The sequence below is a fragment of the Pelecanus crispus genome, chromosome 1 (assembly GCF_030463565.1).
Source record: "Pelecanus crispus isolate bPelCri1 chromosome 1, bPelCri1.pri, whole genome shotgun sequence".
NCBI classification, from domain to species: domain Eukaryota; kingdom Metazoa; phylum Chordata; class Aves; order Pelecaniformes; family Pelecanidae; genus Pelecanus; species Pelecanus crispus.
In genome coordinates this window covers 178,932,620-178,947,920 of record NC_134643.1, presented here as the reverse complement: position 1 = coordinate 178,947,920, position 15,301 = coordinate 178,932,620, and positions in this window count along the sequence as shown.

Below are 15,301 nucleotides of genomic sequence, written 5' to 3'. Positions count from 1 at the left end.
AGAAATAGTGTGTTGACCCTTCCGAAGTCGCAGTGATCGAGCTGGGTTATCTGGGTGCCGCTTTGGGCAGCCTTAGCAATGCATCTGAACTCAAGCGAGCTCCTTCCAGTCCTTGCGCCCTTTGGTGAAGCGTGAGGGAAGGAGCAAAGAGATTTGTACAGGATTTTGTGGCGACTAAGAACAGCCTCTGAAGGTTGGAAACAATCGCATGTCTAACCAAAAAGAGTTGAATTTAAAGCTGTTTTCCAGCATCTCTACCTACACCTCCCTGATGTTTGGGTTTTTTTTTTTTAATTCGTGCTGGAAGCTAAATTATATGCAGAACACGAATGTATAAACACTTCATTACAGAAGTGACCAAGTCACCTACATTATTGACATCCCCACAGGGGAAAACACTGAAAACCAAATGTTTCTTTCAAAATTGCTGGTCTGACCTATCTCATCTTTCCAGCATCTCCTGCTTCTTGAACCACTGCAGCAGACTACCTTTTCCCATCCTCATTTAGCTTCCTTTTCACATCTCCTTCTTTGTGTAAAAGTCTGCCACATCAAACACCTTTCCCATTTAATCACTCTTGATCCATTTCCTAATTTAGCTGTCACACTCGTTTTTCTTCCCTGTTTTACACTGCAGTATTTGTGAAATAAAGGCACTAGAGTCACTTCTAAACTGTATGAGGGTGGCTGGAGGCTGATTGCACTCCAGCTGGGAGACAGAGCTTTTCAGGTTCAGGCTTTTTCAGATTGCTTTTTGCAGCACAGGGGCCAATTCCTCTACCAATGACAAAAGTGTGAACACTGAGTTAACCCTATAGTATTCTGAGTCCTGAGGACTTAAACTCCATTCCGTTTTCACTTCTGCATTTTCTGAATTTCCATTTCAGCGATCCATACGTGAACAATGTTTTGCTAAATGTAGTATTCATTTGTATTAGAAACTCTTGCCAATTAACATGGCATTAACTTTTATCTTGAAATGCTTTTTACTTGCACAGTTCTTGCTGAGTCTCAAAGGCTTCTAAGCTGGTCCTGACCATCAAGAAATAGTTTGCGACTACACAGAGATATATTTGCTAACATTCTTGCTAGTGCAACTCCACAAGATATGTTTGCTACTGTTTGGTAGCAACACCATTGCTGCCACTTACTTCAGCTTTGGAAGTTCTAGTAATAGCAATTTAGTTTCAGAAAATTTTAGTAGTAAGATTAGTATACACAGAACTCCGGGAAGCTGCTGATACCTAAAGCAGAATTACCCTGTAGTATTGCACAAAATGAATCTATGTGATAAAGCATCTAAATTGTTTCTGGCTGCCAGCAGTTTGTCTGGACTGGCTCTTTTTGTAATTACTGGTGTTTATGATGAACAATCAATAACGAAAAAATTGGCTGTTCATCAGAAATGATGAGATAGTCAAGGAAATAAAACTAGCTAAGTTTACCACCCTTTTTGTTTCTCCTTTGGCTTTTCAGAGATTAGAATGTTTGAGACATTAAAAAGAGTGTATGCTGTGGTGCAAGTCTCCTTTGCCTAGTGAAAAAGCAAAGGAAAACATAGTTTCACAAAAATTTATGTGAGGATTACGATAATACTGTATGAAACACTGAGAGCATAGTGGATATCATAGCAAATTAACCGTATCTTAAGTGAAGAAGCAACTAACAAGACTAATCTAGATTGCAACAAGAGAAAACCATCTGTAAATATAATAGACTGGTGCCCCTTAAGTGGCCTTTCCTAATTAAGCTATGAAATAAATTCCTTACTGAACTGTATGGAATTCATTATACAAGATTGTGCAAACTGCTGCTAGTGTATCTGGCTTTTTTTTTTTTCTAGAAGCAGAAATACTCCTTCTCCTATGGGAAGTTCACTTTTGTACAAAACAGAGAAAGCTGGACCACGACCTGAAAGATCCTCTAGACTGTCTGACGCTCATTTTGTTATGTTCTGCACTTCCACTGTGTTCCACCCCACCGGCTATTAACAGTTCTGTGAACGATAGCCGGAGACTATTTTAAGTCAGATGCAACATTTTCATCAAGGACTGATAACGTTTTGACTTTTTTTTTCTTTGGAGTGTCATACAGAAAGTAAATAGACCAGATAACTTGTAATCACCACCAGAATGTTTTTTAACAACAGAAAGACTTTAAAGATTATTCTTCTGTATGTAGTATAAATCATGAGAAATGGTCACAATTATGGCATTGGAAAACACTTTCATTAACAAGCTCATGAGACACACCACAGGACTGTATATTTTAATTCATGTTATACTCATTGAATCAATGGGAATTTTGTCATAAGCTTGCAGGTACTTTTACGATTCTCATTAATTTTCTGTTTACGTTGTTCAGTAACTAAGTAGCCCTGGAAATCTGCCCCATCGGGCCTGCTTTTCTTTTTTTTTGAGTCTGGTCGAAATTTGTCAACTAACTGGGGCAAGTCTGGGATGAATAGAAAGAATAGCTGTCTCAGCATGAGCCACACATTACATGCATGAGGTGAATTAAAGTCAGAAAATAGTTTTCTGTGTTTTAGAAGTTACCACAGAAACATTACCAATGGCAGTTTTAAAGGAATAAATGTACTTTGAGAAATTGGGAAATTAGAATATTGCCATTTTGTAACTGCATATGTTTATATACTGGACAGATGATACAGAAGAATGACGTTATCTGTCTCATTTTTTCCCTTAGTCTAAATTTGTGCAAAAATATGAAATTCTTTTTAGTGTGATGTGTAGCTATGTTTTGTCTCTTCTTCTACAAAGATAAGCAACTTCTATAAATTATAGTGTTGGCTGTCAGCTGCAGTGTATTGACATTATATCTAATTCTTGAAACAGTGGAACAATATTTATTTTATCATAAAAAGTTATAATAAAAAAATAGCAGTAGATATCACATACGAAACGTGAAGCTTGGGTGCAGATACCTGTTTTAATATAGAATACGTTGCAAATGATTCCATATTTTATCTTAAAACAGCAAGATGCAAAACAATGAAAGACAATCAAATTTGTACTAAGACGACGGCATTAGTCTGTCTCTAATAGTCCTTATTTATATGAGTTCAAGGATTTTTATACGAAATAAAGTTCAAGCCTTTAAGTCAGACTTGTTGCTAACTGAAATTTTATTTTCCCATCTAACTCTAAGATTAAAAATAATATGCCACAATAAAACTTATTCCCCTCATCCTTCCTATTCAGCATCAGCAAAGGAAATCACAAGGTAAATTAAAATTCTGAAATTAATATAGCAGCATGTAATTAACTTGAGGTATAAAATACACTGCAGCACTGTCTATTAAGGGAAAAGCTACCAAAATGGGTTTGGGAATGTAACTGCAGGTTTGAAAGAGCAGCATTTCTGAATTTTTTGGAAATGATTAAAGACACTTTTTTCCATGCTACTTCAATAGAATAAAGGTGACCAAGTTTACTTTTAAATGCCAGTTGAAGTAGTAGTTTGGATCAGAATCTCCCAGGAAGCCTAGATAAGATCAGTTATCGAAAAAAAAGTACATTTTTCGGCTGCTGGGAAATGTATGCATTTGTACAAAGGAGGTGATAACTGACCATACATTGTTTATGTTGCTGCACAGAAATCACTCCAGGCGAGCCTTTCAAGTGTAGATTAAATTCATTTCCAGGCAAAATGTCTGACCTCAACAAGAGCTACAGTGATTCACTCACGCATGCTTTTCTGCAAATGTGGCCATGTAATACAAACACAGCGTTCATCTGGATAGAATGAACCCACCACCACTTACTGATTTTAAATTGTACTGATAAGCTGTACACCAATTAAACAATTCCATTAAAAATCTGTGAAGAAATCCATTCTGTGAAATAAAAGAGGGATGGTGAGAGATCTCAGGTGCTAGACGGCTGGCTGTCCACAGGCTTCATTCTTGGCTCTGTTCAGGATGGTTCCAACTAGCCCCAAATCAAATCTATTACTGTGGGCTCAGCCCTAAGTAGTGGCGATGAAAGCCTGTTCTTGCCACGAGCCACTGGGGATCCTTCTGTGCAGTAACGTGGCTGCAATTCCTAACAACTAAAATAATCCCTGGGATCATCTGCTCGGCTTGGAGCGGGAGACACTTCCATTTCAAAGGTGAGAGTTGTTCCCTTGAGGGAACTCGGTGATCTTAAGGGTCTTTTCCAACCTAAATGATTCCATGATTCCATGACTTTCACCAAACTGCACTGACAGAATGCAGTAATTGTTTACCCGGAGAAAGAAGCAAGAGATAGTGTTTAGATGCCATGTACCCCAAGAGGTAGGAGTAGTTTATATGGATGACTAGAACCTATTCAAATGCTCATAGAGACCTAGAAAAGGCTTTCTACAGATTTACATCACATCCTTGGGCTCTAAATTTTTCTCTTATAAGACATGAAAAGATCTTATATGTACAAATAGGTCCTCGCTGATCAGACCTTCAAAGAAGCTCTTCACTTTTATTTCAAACAAATGTTGGATTGTGCATGAAGAAAAGTGCTTGGCCGTTTTCTCCATTTTGGATGTTGGCCATGGAAATAGCAGGGTAGCTTGTTAGCTCTCAGTGCAGAGAACATCAGAGCACTCTCTTCTGCAGGTCAGCAAATATCGAAGCTGGTTGATAGCTTTTAGGAAGCTCCCAACATTACTAGTCCTACTGGACACCACATTTTTGGTAAGATGTATTTGGGACGCCCAGATCGAATGAACTGAAACCACACTTTTTCAAATCAGTGCAGCTGCTTGCTGAGATGGCTACATTAACTACATTTTTCAAGGCACTGCTGAAGGATTTGTATTCTACATAGACATTCTGGGTTACTATGGATGCATATCTTCTCAGGACCTCATCAAATACAGTCCTTAATATATTGAAAACAGGCATGTGTTATTTTTATCTTGTACATTTTGCAGCAAAATCTAGCCTCCCCCAATTAAAAAAATGTGGTCATGGAGTAACATGACTTCTCCCTTTGTATGGTAAAGGCTCAAACTGTGAATGTCAGTTTTACATACATCTATATTTGGTGCTAGAGGATCATATGCTGTTAGCCAAGGGAAAACAGGAATTCTGTCTTCAGATGCTGTTTTGTTTATAGAAGGTGGCCTCTGGAAGAAGTCTCAAAATCTGACTTTGTTATTGACATTACCAAGATGATTCTGGCTTCAAAATCTTTCCTTCCGTTCCAAACATGTTTTACATTACTTTGACACACTGGGGAATCTGGGCTTAAAGGCCAAAGTGGATTCTTTTGCTCAGGTGCATGCCCACTATTGAAATAATCCTTTAACATAACCCATACAGGTATTGAGTTGCAACCTTCAAGACCTCCATAAAAGATGGACCACTCCATTGCTACACAAGGGACTCGTCTTTGCTATCCTTTCTTCTCCCAAGTGCATTGGAGTTGTTTTGTTCTGTTTTGGTTTGTTTTTCTGGAATCTATTTTGGTTTCTAAATGCTGTGATTTTGTGTGACATCTTCTTGTGCTGTCTCTAGTCCTTCAGTTGAATACATTTGGTAGCCACAGGTACTATCTTCACCACTTTTTATTGAATCACATAATGGTTGAGGTTGGAAGGGACTTCTGGAAGTCATCTGGTCCACCCCGCCACTCAAGCAGGGTCACCTACAGCTGATTTCCCAGAACTGTGTCCAGACAGCTTTTGAATATCTCCAAGGATGAAGACTCCACAGCCTCTGTGGGCAACATGTGCAGGTGCTCAGTCACCCTCACAGTAAAAAAGTATTTCTTGACATTCAGACAACACCTCCAGTGTTTCAGTTTGTGCCTATTGCCTCTTGTCCTGTCACTGGACATCACTGAAAAGAGCCTGGCTCCATCTTCTTTGCACCCTCCCTTCAGGTATTTATATACATTAATAAGATCCCTCCTGAGCCTTCTCTTTGCTAGGATAAACAGTCCCAACTCTCTCAACCCGTCCTCATAGGAGAGGTGCTCCAATCCCTTAATCATCTTTGCGGCCATTTGCTGGAATCTCTCCAGTAGCTCCTATCTCTTTTGTACTGAGGAGCCCAGAACTCCTGTACCCAGCTTGCACAGACCTATGCTCCATGATACCCACTCCATCTGCAGCCATTAACAGAACATCACCTTGCTTGTTTCTGAGTCTACGGATCTACAATAAGCCTCTGTAGATGCTCTAGTAGCCTGGTCATGTATTTATTCACAGATCAAACCACCATTCTCTGAAGTGGACCTCTTTGCTCCTAACAGCAATCTATTTTTTATCTCCAGGAAATGGAGTATTCTTGTTTCAAGAGGAACTCTCCAAAGCTACTTCCTGCTTAAAAATACATTTTGATTTCTCCAGGGAAAAGTTCTCCCTAACTTGTTTTTAGCTCTCTCCCCATCCTTGACCTTTAGGTATCATTTTATCTGTGACCTCCCCTTCATGACCCTTCCTTCTTTCTCTGCTTTGCTAGAGAAGAGTACCTATATCTCTTTCTCTTAAGCTTCCTGGCCAGCAGAATCATATTCTCCCCAACATCAGTCAGAAATGAACTCCTTACAACTCCTCCCACCACTTTTTTTAAGCTGGAGACTTTCTGCTACTGGCATTTATTATTTTCCAAGTAAGCTTCCCTATTATGGCACTATCTCAGCACAAACTTCATTTTTCCGTAGTTTGCATGGGATACAAATGTAGTCTTCTAGGTTCTGCTCTATCTCCTTTCCTTTGTTAACTGTTCTCTAAAGCTACTTTCTTCACTTTTCCTTGATTTTTTTGGCTTTTTCATCCAGGCATTGAAATCCTACTTCTGGCATATCTCTTCCTGTAACATCTCATGTACTTTTTGTAGCCTTGACCTCATCTATTGAAATCTTTCCATAGAAGAACTTGAACTTTACTGGAAGCTACAGCCACATAATACTGTTTCTTCTCAGAGCAACCCTCTGGTTTCTTCTCCAACTCTCCTGCTTCAAAGCTTCTGAATATGACATGAATGTATTACAAGGCCCAGAGAGACTGCCATATTCACAGATTTGCAGGCTAACAGCATCACCCAGATATCTGTTCTGACAAAACTGATATCCAAACATTGCTGCTATCCTCTCACCTACCCTTCATAGATTAAATTTGCTGACCTTTCTTCTACTCTTTCATTTTTTACCTGTGGAAACTTGATCTTGCTTCTTTTCTATTTGCAGAGGCTTATAGCTCCTCTGAGTCCCTCATAAAGCCAGTATCTTCTTGTGGACATATTTATAATCTTTTCACCATAATTAAGGGCTGTGATTCTGAAGTAAGCAGGCAGAATATAGTGTCTCTAATTCTGTGCTGCAATTTCAGCTTTTAGTTCCAGAAAGACTATACAAACAGATGAGAAAGTCTTAGAAAACTTGTTCCAAACTTAGCTGCAGTCCACGTGACTTATAAGCAGGGAATAAATTCCCCAGGGCTTTTCACCCACAGATGCTGAAAATGTCCTTAAAATTCATAAATATTCAGCATCTTGAAAAATTACAAGTAGATGTTGTGGTTTTCAAGATTCTTCTGCCTTGCATCATTCTCACCATGCCAGGTTTGTATTGCTCATTTCTCATTCTCCATCATGCCAGTCTCCTGGTGGCCTACAACCCCAACTCTAGCACACCTTTGTCTTCCTGTGTTCATTAATCTGCACAGCAGATCAAATGGTTCATGAATTTACTCCTGTGCCCCATGTCCCTCTTCTCTGGTGTGTTTGACATTCATATGCAATTGTATTTTAGAATGGGACCATGTAAAATGTGCAAAGTAACTGAACAGAAATTCACAGCATTGTATTACCTCATGTTAGCTGGAGCGTGCATTCAGTTTGGGTTGGAAAATTCAGCTCTGGGTACTTTTTGGAAGCAACTTTAACCTGCTGAAAACTCAGTCTATTCATTTCAAAATTCTTTTATTTCTAGTCAGGACTGACATTGTGCAATAACTAGCTTTCCCTTGGTTCTTTGTCACTTATGTTTCTGGTTAGAATTGAAGGAAGAAAATTAAATGACAATGAAGAAAAACAAGTGCAAATATTGCAACTTCCAAAAGGGTCATTCTAATTATGTTAAATGTCAAAGTGGGTTTTGTTATATCTGAGCCATTTCCCCTATTTCTGTTCATTGTCAGCAGAATGAACTTGCTCCTCTGTCAAAAATGAAGGACCAAAGTTGTATTTTTGGATTAAGGACAAGGAATGATAACCCATTAGACCATGTCCTCACTACAGATACCTTGCCTGCCTACTCTAATGACATGAACAAGGATCACTCCTTCCCCTATTTTAGACACAGAATACCCTTGCAAACAATACACTTTATTTTAGTGGGAATTTCCTGATTAAATACAAGTTACATCCCTCAGACATGATTCCTGTGCATTTAGATTGATGCAACCCTTCCTTTGAATCAATTGACTGAAACGCACATTTCTTTCATAGTTGTGTTATGCCACAAGTCCAGATGCAAAGAGCAAAAAGCCATGAGAATTAGGGCAAAGAAAATTAGATGCCATAACATGTAAGAATGCAATTGTAATTTTCTCTGCTGTATGATACCTTTTGTAGGAACATCCAACTTGCCAAAAGTATCTTGTCAATACAAGTGTAACAATGTTAAAATTAATTCTTACTAAATTTAAACCCCTTTTATGGACTGATAAGTGCAGAGGGGTAGATTTACTGCTGCTTATTGGTGGTATAAGGCAGTTGGGGTTAGCTAACACTTATACTTCAGACCAGCAATGAGCCTGACAATGTATATCTGTGCTTGCCCTCACTGTTAAAAAAAGATGCAGTCCACTCCCTTTCTCATCCTTCCCTTTGCAGTTGTTATTTTAAGCAACCCCTTTGCCCCTTTTAGCATTTTAAACCCCAACAGGCTCAATAGGTGAAACACAAAACTGGTATATATATTTCTTGCATCTGGAATAAAAAGGAAGGGAACAGCTAGAGAAACAGATTCCTTTCCTAACGTTTTCATGTTAGCTGCGAATGTGTAATCAGTGTTTTCTACCACATATCAGCAGCTGAGTGATGAATTTGTTCTTAAGAATGTAAGTAAACTATAATTTCTGAGGGCTTCATGACCCACTTATCGCTTCCCCCTTGGCAAGTGATTTGCTTCAAGAGCATACCAGTTTGTTAAGCACCATGAACAGTTATGGTTCTAAAAATTAATGTGCAGGAGCAAGATTTGGCAAACAGGAAAGAGTAATTCCATGTATTTCATATTAACTGACAGATGGGATAAATCCACCACTCTTCAGAGAACCCACACCCAGCAGTGTGGTTATATCCCATCTAGCCCTGGCCTAGATAATGCCTGGGTGTGTTACAGGGATAATGCATGATAGAGACTGTTCCAGTAAGAAGTCTAGACACAGCCAACTTGTTTTGGCATGTATGGGGTGGGGCAAGAGGCTTTAGATGTGTGCAAGTAAGTTGTGCCATGCCCCTGATCCGTGGGTCACTGGCTAATCCTATTTACTGATACAGACGTATCCTGCAAGTTCCAGGAAAGCCTTGAAGGCAGGATTATGGTGGACCTTGGAGCTGCCTTCTGCACAGGGAGGAATGACATGCAGTTAGTGAGCTACCCACCTCAAATGTAAGCAGACAGAGCTCTCAGAGTTGGGGCTGGACCCACTTGTAATGCAGATAGTGGAGAAGACGAGTAGCTGATGGAAAAGGGTCATCTGGCTAAACAATGGAGCATTTCAGCCTGAACTGTAAAGGAATTGGCAGCTGTGGAACAGGGAAGAAAAAAAGCTGATCCCCTTTTAAAGCTAGGTGGAGAGCTATCTAAATAGCTTAATGAGTCTCTGCAGGTTGGCCATAGGATGTCTGCAGAGCGCTGTGTTGTGTCTGAAAGAGTATGATGCAAATGAGACCTTCAGCAATGACTAGGCCATGGTGGATGGATTCTGGCTAAATGGAGCTCTGTTTTCCCTGATCTCCTTGTTTAGCCACAAAAAGTGTGCTGGAGGCTGTACTCTTTGTGAGAGTAATTTCTGAGCTAGACATCTGCATGATAGATGCTAAACCTGAAGTATCGTTTATAAGATTTCTTTGCATGAATGAGATCAGTTGTCTCTGAAAGTGATTAATTGCACCTGGACATTAGGGCATAAGATTGCTCAGAGGATTTGTCTTCTGGGTAACCTACTATTATCTCTCCTTTGAGTCTGGTGAGAGTATTGTGACTAGCTTAGATTTAATTTTCAAGCTTCTAGATGTTTAAAACTAGATGAGATTAAGCCCAGTGTCTGAGTTTTAGCTGAAAGAAAGATTAGGGTAGGATAAAGATGTTAAAAAGAGAAGTTTTTTCCTACATCCGTTTATCGCGTTTCTTGAGATTCCTTATCTTTCTCTGTCTTGTCACATAAATTTTACATTCACTCAAGGGCAGATGATGTCATACTGCCTCTTTTATCATTTATTCCTCTTCTTACCATCTGTTTCCTAACCAACTAATTCTTCGTGTGCAACTTTAGTCACCATTTAAGCCACCAGTAAATTCAAATCACTTTTTCTAGACAATGGCTTGTTGCATGTTCCGTGCAGTTTCCGTTTCTAAAATCACAGTCAGAGTGTAACATATACTTTGATTCTAATGGGTTAATATTCATGATCAAGAGGAAACATTTCCTTTATCTCTATTTTTGGTGTAAGGAACTAGCCAAAAGCTCAAACCAAAACAAATTTTTTCTTGGCATTGATTCAGATAATTTGGACCCAGTCCTACTCTTCTGGAAATCAGTAATAGCACTCCCATCGGGCTTCTGGAGGGACAGGACAGGGTCCTTCATAATAAATATCTTTGGTGAATTCAATTATATTAAAGTTAAAACCAGTGATACCAAAGTAAATAAATTAGTGCCAGTAGTATATTTTTCTGGAAAAAATCCAGGTTTGATGAATATGTCGTGAGTAAAGGACACAGGATACTCTACATTAATGAAAATACTTTAACAGTCTAATATTTTTTGTACTGAAAAATAAAAGGCAATGTTCTCTGATAAACAGAAATTGTCTGTATGGAACATCAAAATGATTAAAACAGTTCAGAATATCTGAAAATCTAAAAATCATTACAGTAAAAAAAGTAAGTTGAACGACAGTCTAGGCTGTCTTTGCTGGGTATGCACAAATAACACTGAAGATAGGTTTTGACCTGAGAACTTTAAATTATCATGCAAGTAGTTTGATAAATATGAGTGGCAAAATTTGGACTGGTTTAGTTCCAACGAACATAATGAACTTAACTGAGTCATTTGTGTTCAGAGTTTAGTTTTCCCAGAACCCCTAGATTCAATGGGAAAAGATCAACATAAGCAGAGTGAGATTTGGGCCATATGAAATCTGAAGGACCTGTCTCTCCTATTGGCAAGAAAGGAAACTTAGAGCAATAATGCTCTTAATTCAGATGTCTCTTTCACCGTATGTTATTAGAAAACTAAGCAGTATGGAAGTGTGAGCTCATGCATTATTCTGCAGCTGTCAGTATTTTTAAGTTGTTAAAGTAGTCCCTGACATGGTTTGACTAGCAATAGTACAATGTCAGAGCATTTGAGAGTATGCATGAGGGTCTGTTTCCAAGAGGTACTATGAATGATGTCACCCTTTGGAAGGTGAAAACATTTATCTGTAGAGACTGTAACTAGGCCAGTTGGCCTCAGAGCTGAAGAGAAGGCCCAAGCCTTTCTATTAGGACATGTAGGTCCTACCAGTGAAGTTAAATGGGTAGAATTTGTCTGAGGCAAATGATTTCTCCTTCCCTTCCCTTCCCTTCCCTTCCCTTCCCTTCCCTTCCCTTCCCTTCCCTTCCCTTCCCTTCCCTTCCCTTCCCTTCCCTTCCCTTCCCTTCCCTTCCCTTCCCTTCCCTTCCCTTCCCTTCCCTTCCCTTCCCTTCCCTTCCCTTCCCTTCCCTTCCCTCCCCTCCCCTCCCCTCCCCTCCCCTCCCCTCCCCTCCCCTTCCCCTTCCCCTTCCCCTCCCCTCCCCTCCCCTCCCCTCCCCTCCCCTCCCCTCCCCTCCCCTCCCCTCCCCTCCCCTTCCCCTTCCCCTTCCCCTTCCCCTTCCCCTTCCCCTTCCCTTCCCTTCCCTTCCCTTCCCTTCCCTTCCCTTCCCTTCCCTTCCCTTCCCTTCCCTTCCCTTCCCTTCCCTTCCCTTCCCTTCCCTTCCCTTCCCTTCCCTTCCCTTCCCTTCCCTTCCCTTCCCTTCCCTTCCCTTCCCTTCCCTTCCCTTCCCTTCCCTTCCCTCCCCTTCCCTCCCCTTCCCTCCCCTCCCCTTCCCCTCCCCCTCCCCCTCCCCCTCCCCCTCCCCCTCCCCCCCCTCCGTCTCCCCCTCCCCCTCCCCCTCCCCTTCCCACTTCCCACTTCCCACTTCCCAAATAAGCATGAAAGCATTTCAGACAGGATTACTTAGGACTGAGTTCTCCAAATTGTGTAGGGGGACTATATGCTAGGAGTTTGCAATGTTTATTGTTTCAACCCTTTCCGGTCCTTTGTGCCTAGCTTCGACTTAGGTACCCAGTTTGAAAAATAGAGACAAGTGACAACAACAGAGTCAGTGCTTGAAGTGCTTGCTGGTAAAATGGGTTCAGCCTCCAGAAAACTGGCCTGAAACCTGGACCTGGTTCCAACTGAAATACGCTGTTGGCTCAGAGTTGGTGTCCACTAGAGCTTTGTCAATATAATAAACACACATTACGATTTGTCTGCTTTTTATACAGTGGGTAGTGGGTTTGGAAGTACAACGTAAAACAACAGGGCGTCAAAGGCATGCATTGAAAAAGCTTTTCTTATAATGGTGGACAAACACAGTAAATTCCAAAGATTTGGGTTGGGTAATTGCTTAGCCTCTCCTGAGTTCACAATGGATGCTGCAAGGTTCAGAAGGTTAAATTATGTTACAAGGTTTCCAAAACATCCTGATCTTGGATGGATTGGAAAATACAGGGCCACCATAGGGCTTCACAATGCTCAGTACAAGATGGCACATTTGGGCCTAGGTTTGGCTTGTTTCACAAACCAGCTCTTTTCTGATGTCTTCATAAACCTTACTTCTCATTCTAAAAGTTTCCTACCCTTGCTGATCCACCCAATATTTTTATTTTCTCTGAAACAGGATAACTTCATTCACTCTCACTCATCTGTAGCCATAGATGTGCACTTTTTATAGTCATTGACTCCTAGATTTTTTCCAGAATGAATCCATAATTCTGGACTTATCAATGTGCTCTGACCGCTGGCATGCTCATCTGCATAGGCACACATATGTAATCCTTGTTTTGGATCTGAGTCTGAAATGGGTGTCTGAGGAAAGATGGGTGTCTGGACAGATCTGAGAAACTATGGCCACAAGTCATAACAAGAGCCTCTTTTCTGGGCCATGCATAAAGAAGACACAAACAGAAGTCTGTTCTCCAGTTGGGCAAAGGAAAATATTGAAACCCCAAATAGATATTCCTTACAATGTTGAAAAAGTGATGCCTAGAGAAACTACAAAGTGAGATCTGTTCACATGCATATCCCACAGGTGCAGCTCCTTGTGTCTTCTAGGCTGCTCAGGACCTTCCTGAAGCAGCTCCTCAGACAGACAAAGGAAAACTGAGAAAACAGAAGGCTTACACATCCTTCTCAGTCCTAGACCAAGGAAGCCGATGGGAAACATGTCCAACTTTTCTGAGGATAGCTCTGTGAAAACAAGGTGACTTCTAAACCATGTTCTTGCTGTATCAGTGTGGAGAAAAAACAGAAGCTGATCAGCATCTACTCTTTTTCTGCAGTGCATGAGGGAAGAAGGTTAGAAGAAAGCAAATAGAAGACTTCAGTCTTTTTTGTTTCTACATTCTCACTGCAGAGACTGTTTCAGATATGGCAGAAAGTTAACACATCTTACCATCCCAAGAACATCTGGCTATGCTAGTATAAGTAAACTAGACATTCCCATGGAACATCCCAGGCACAGGAATTTGGAGGTCCATGCTGTTGAAGTATGCTATAGTCCATGGGACAGCTCTAGTGGTTAGCTATCACCCTCCCAAACAATACGTGGGCATGCTTCTGGAGTTAGCAGTGGCAAGAACTATTCCCAACAAGCAGTCAGAGTATAGCTATCTTGTCTTCAAAACTGCGAGTTTAACTGTATAGGAGTTGGCTGTCCCATGCCATTCAGCCTGGCTGCCAGGGAATAGTTTGAGCCTATTTATTTCACTGTTATAGATGTGGCCTCAGTCCAGGGACTAAAAGTGAAAAGACCCTTCATTGACTTGTCTTAACTATGCAGATTAAGGAACATTGCAAAAAGAAACTGCTGCTGCCATTCCACCATCTAACTGACACTGGCATTTGGCCATTCCCCTTTAAATGAACAGCTATAAATTTTTTGACCAAATGGAAATAGCAAAGTATTGGATGTCATAATATGTTACATCTAAACACAAAATAAATGACTGCTGATACTGTGCTGCCTTATTTCTTTTACGGACTTCAGAGTTTCTTGAAATAGAATATATATAACAACCATGAGCACAGATAGGTTATGGAGAAGCATCACAGAGCAGCCTGGGACCATTGCCCTTGTGTCCTGTCCCTGTGTGACTGCTTCTTCATTTATGTTTCCAAGAATTTCTTTTGAATGACAGTCTTGAGGAGGAACCCGACTGTGTTTGAGATGGCATTGGGATTATACAACCTTGGAAGTCTGGCTGACTTTTTATTACATTATTTTGTCAAACTGATTGGTCCATCCCTTCCTGACCGACACCATGCTTGGCTCCACCAGGGCTCTTAGACACCCATTTACATGAGCAACAGGATTCCACACCAACCAAAGAAGGGTCTATATGTGTATAATGCGGTTTAACATGTAATGACATTAATGCAGTCCTTTCTAAACAAAAATAGATGTCTTCAGAAGGAAAGGAATGCTACAGCTTGATGGAAGAAGTTTAGCAGCAGCAGCTCTGTCTGACCCAGGGTAGATTTTTAGCGCATGCTGAGAGATAATTACCCACTGGTATTAGCTAGAATAGGGGATAAGCATTTTGCTTAAGGTTTTGCTGCCATCAGTTCACTTTAACTATGTAATGCCAGGAGGGAGGGAAAGATACTGGGAAGGAAATGATGAATTGGTGGTTTTACAAAACTTGACACATCACTGCTTTGGACTGGGTGAAAACTTAAAAAAAATTATGATTATCACAGTAAAATGTGGTTACTTTTTAATTAAAAAAAAAAAGGCTCTGGGATGTTTTTCACTTTTCCACTACAATTTCTGCCATC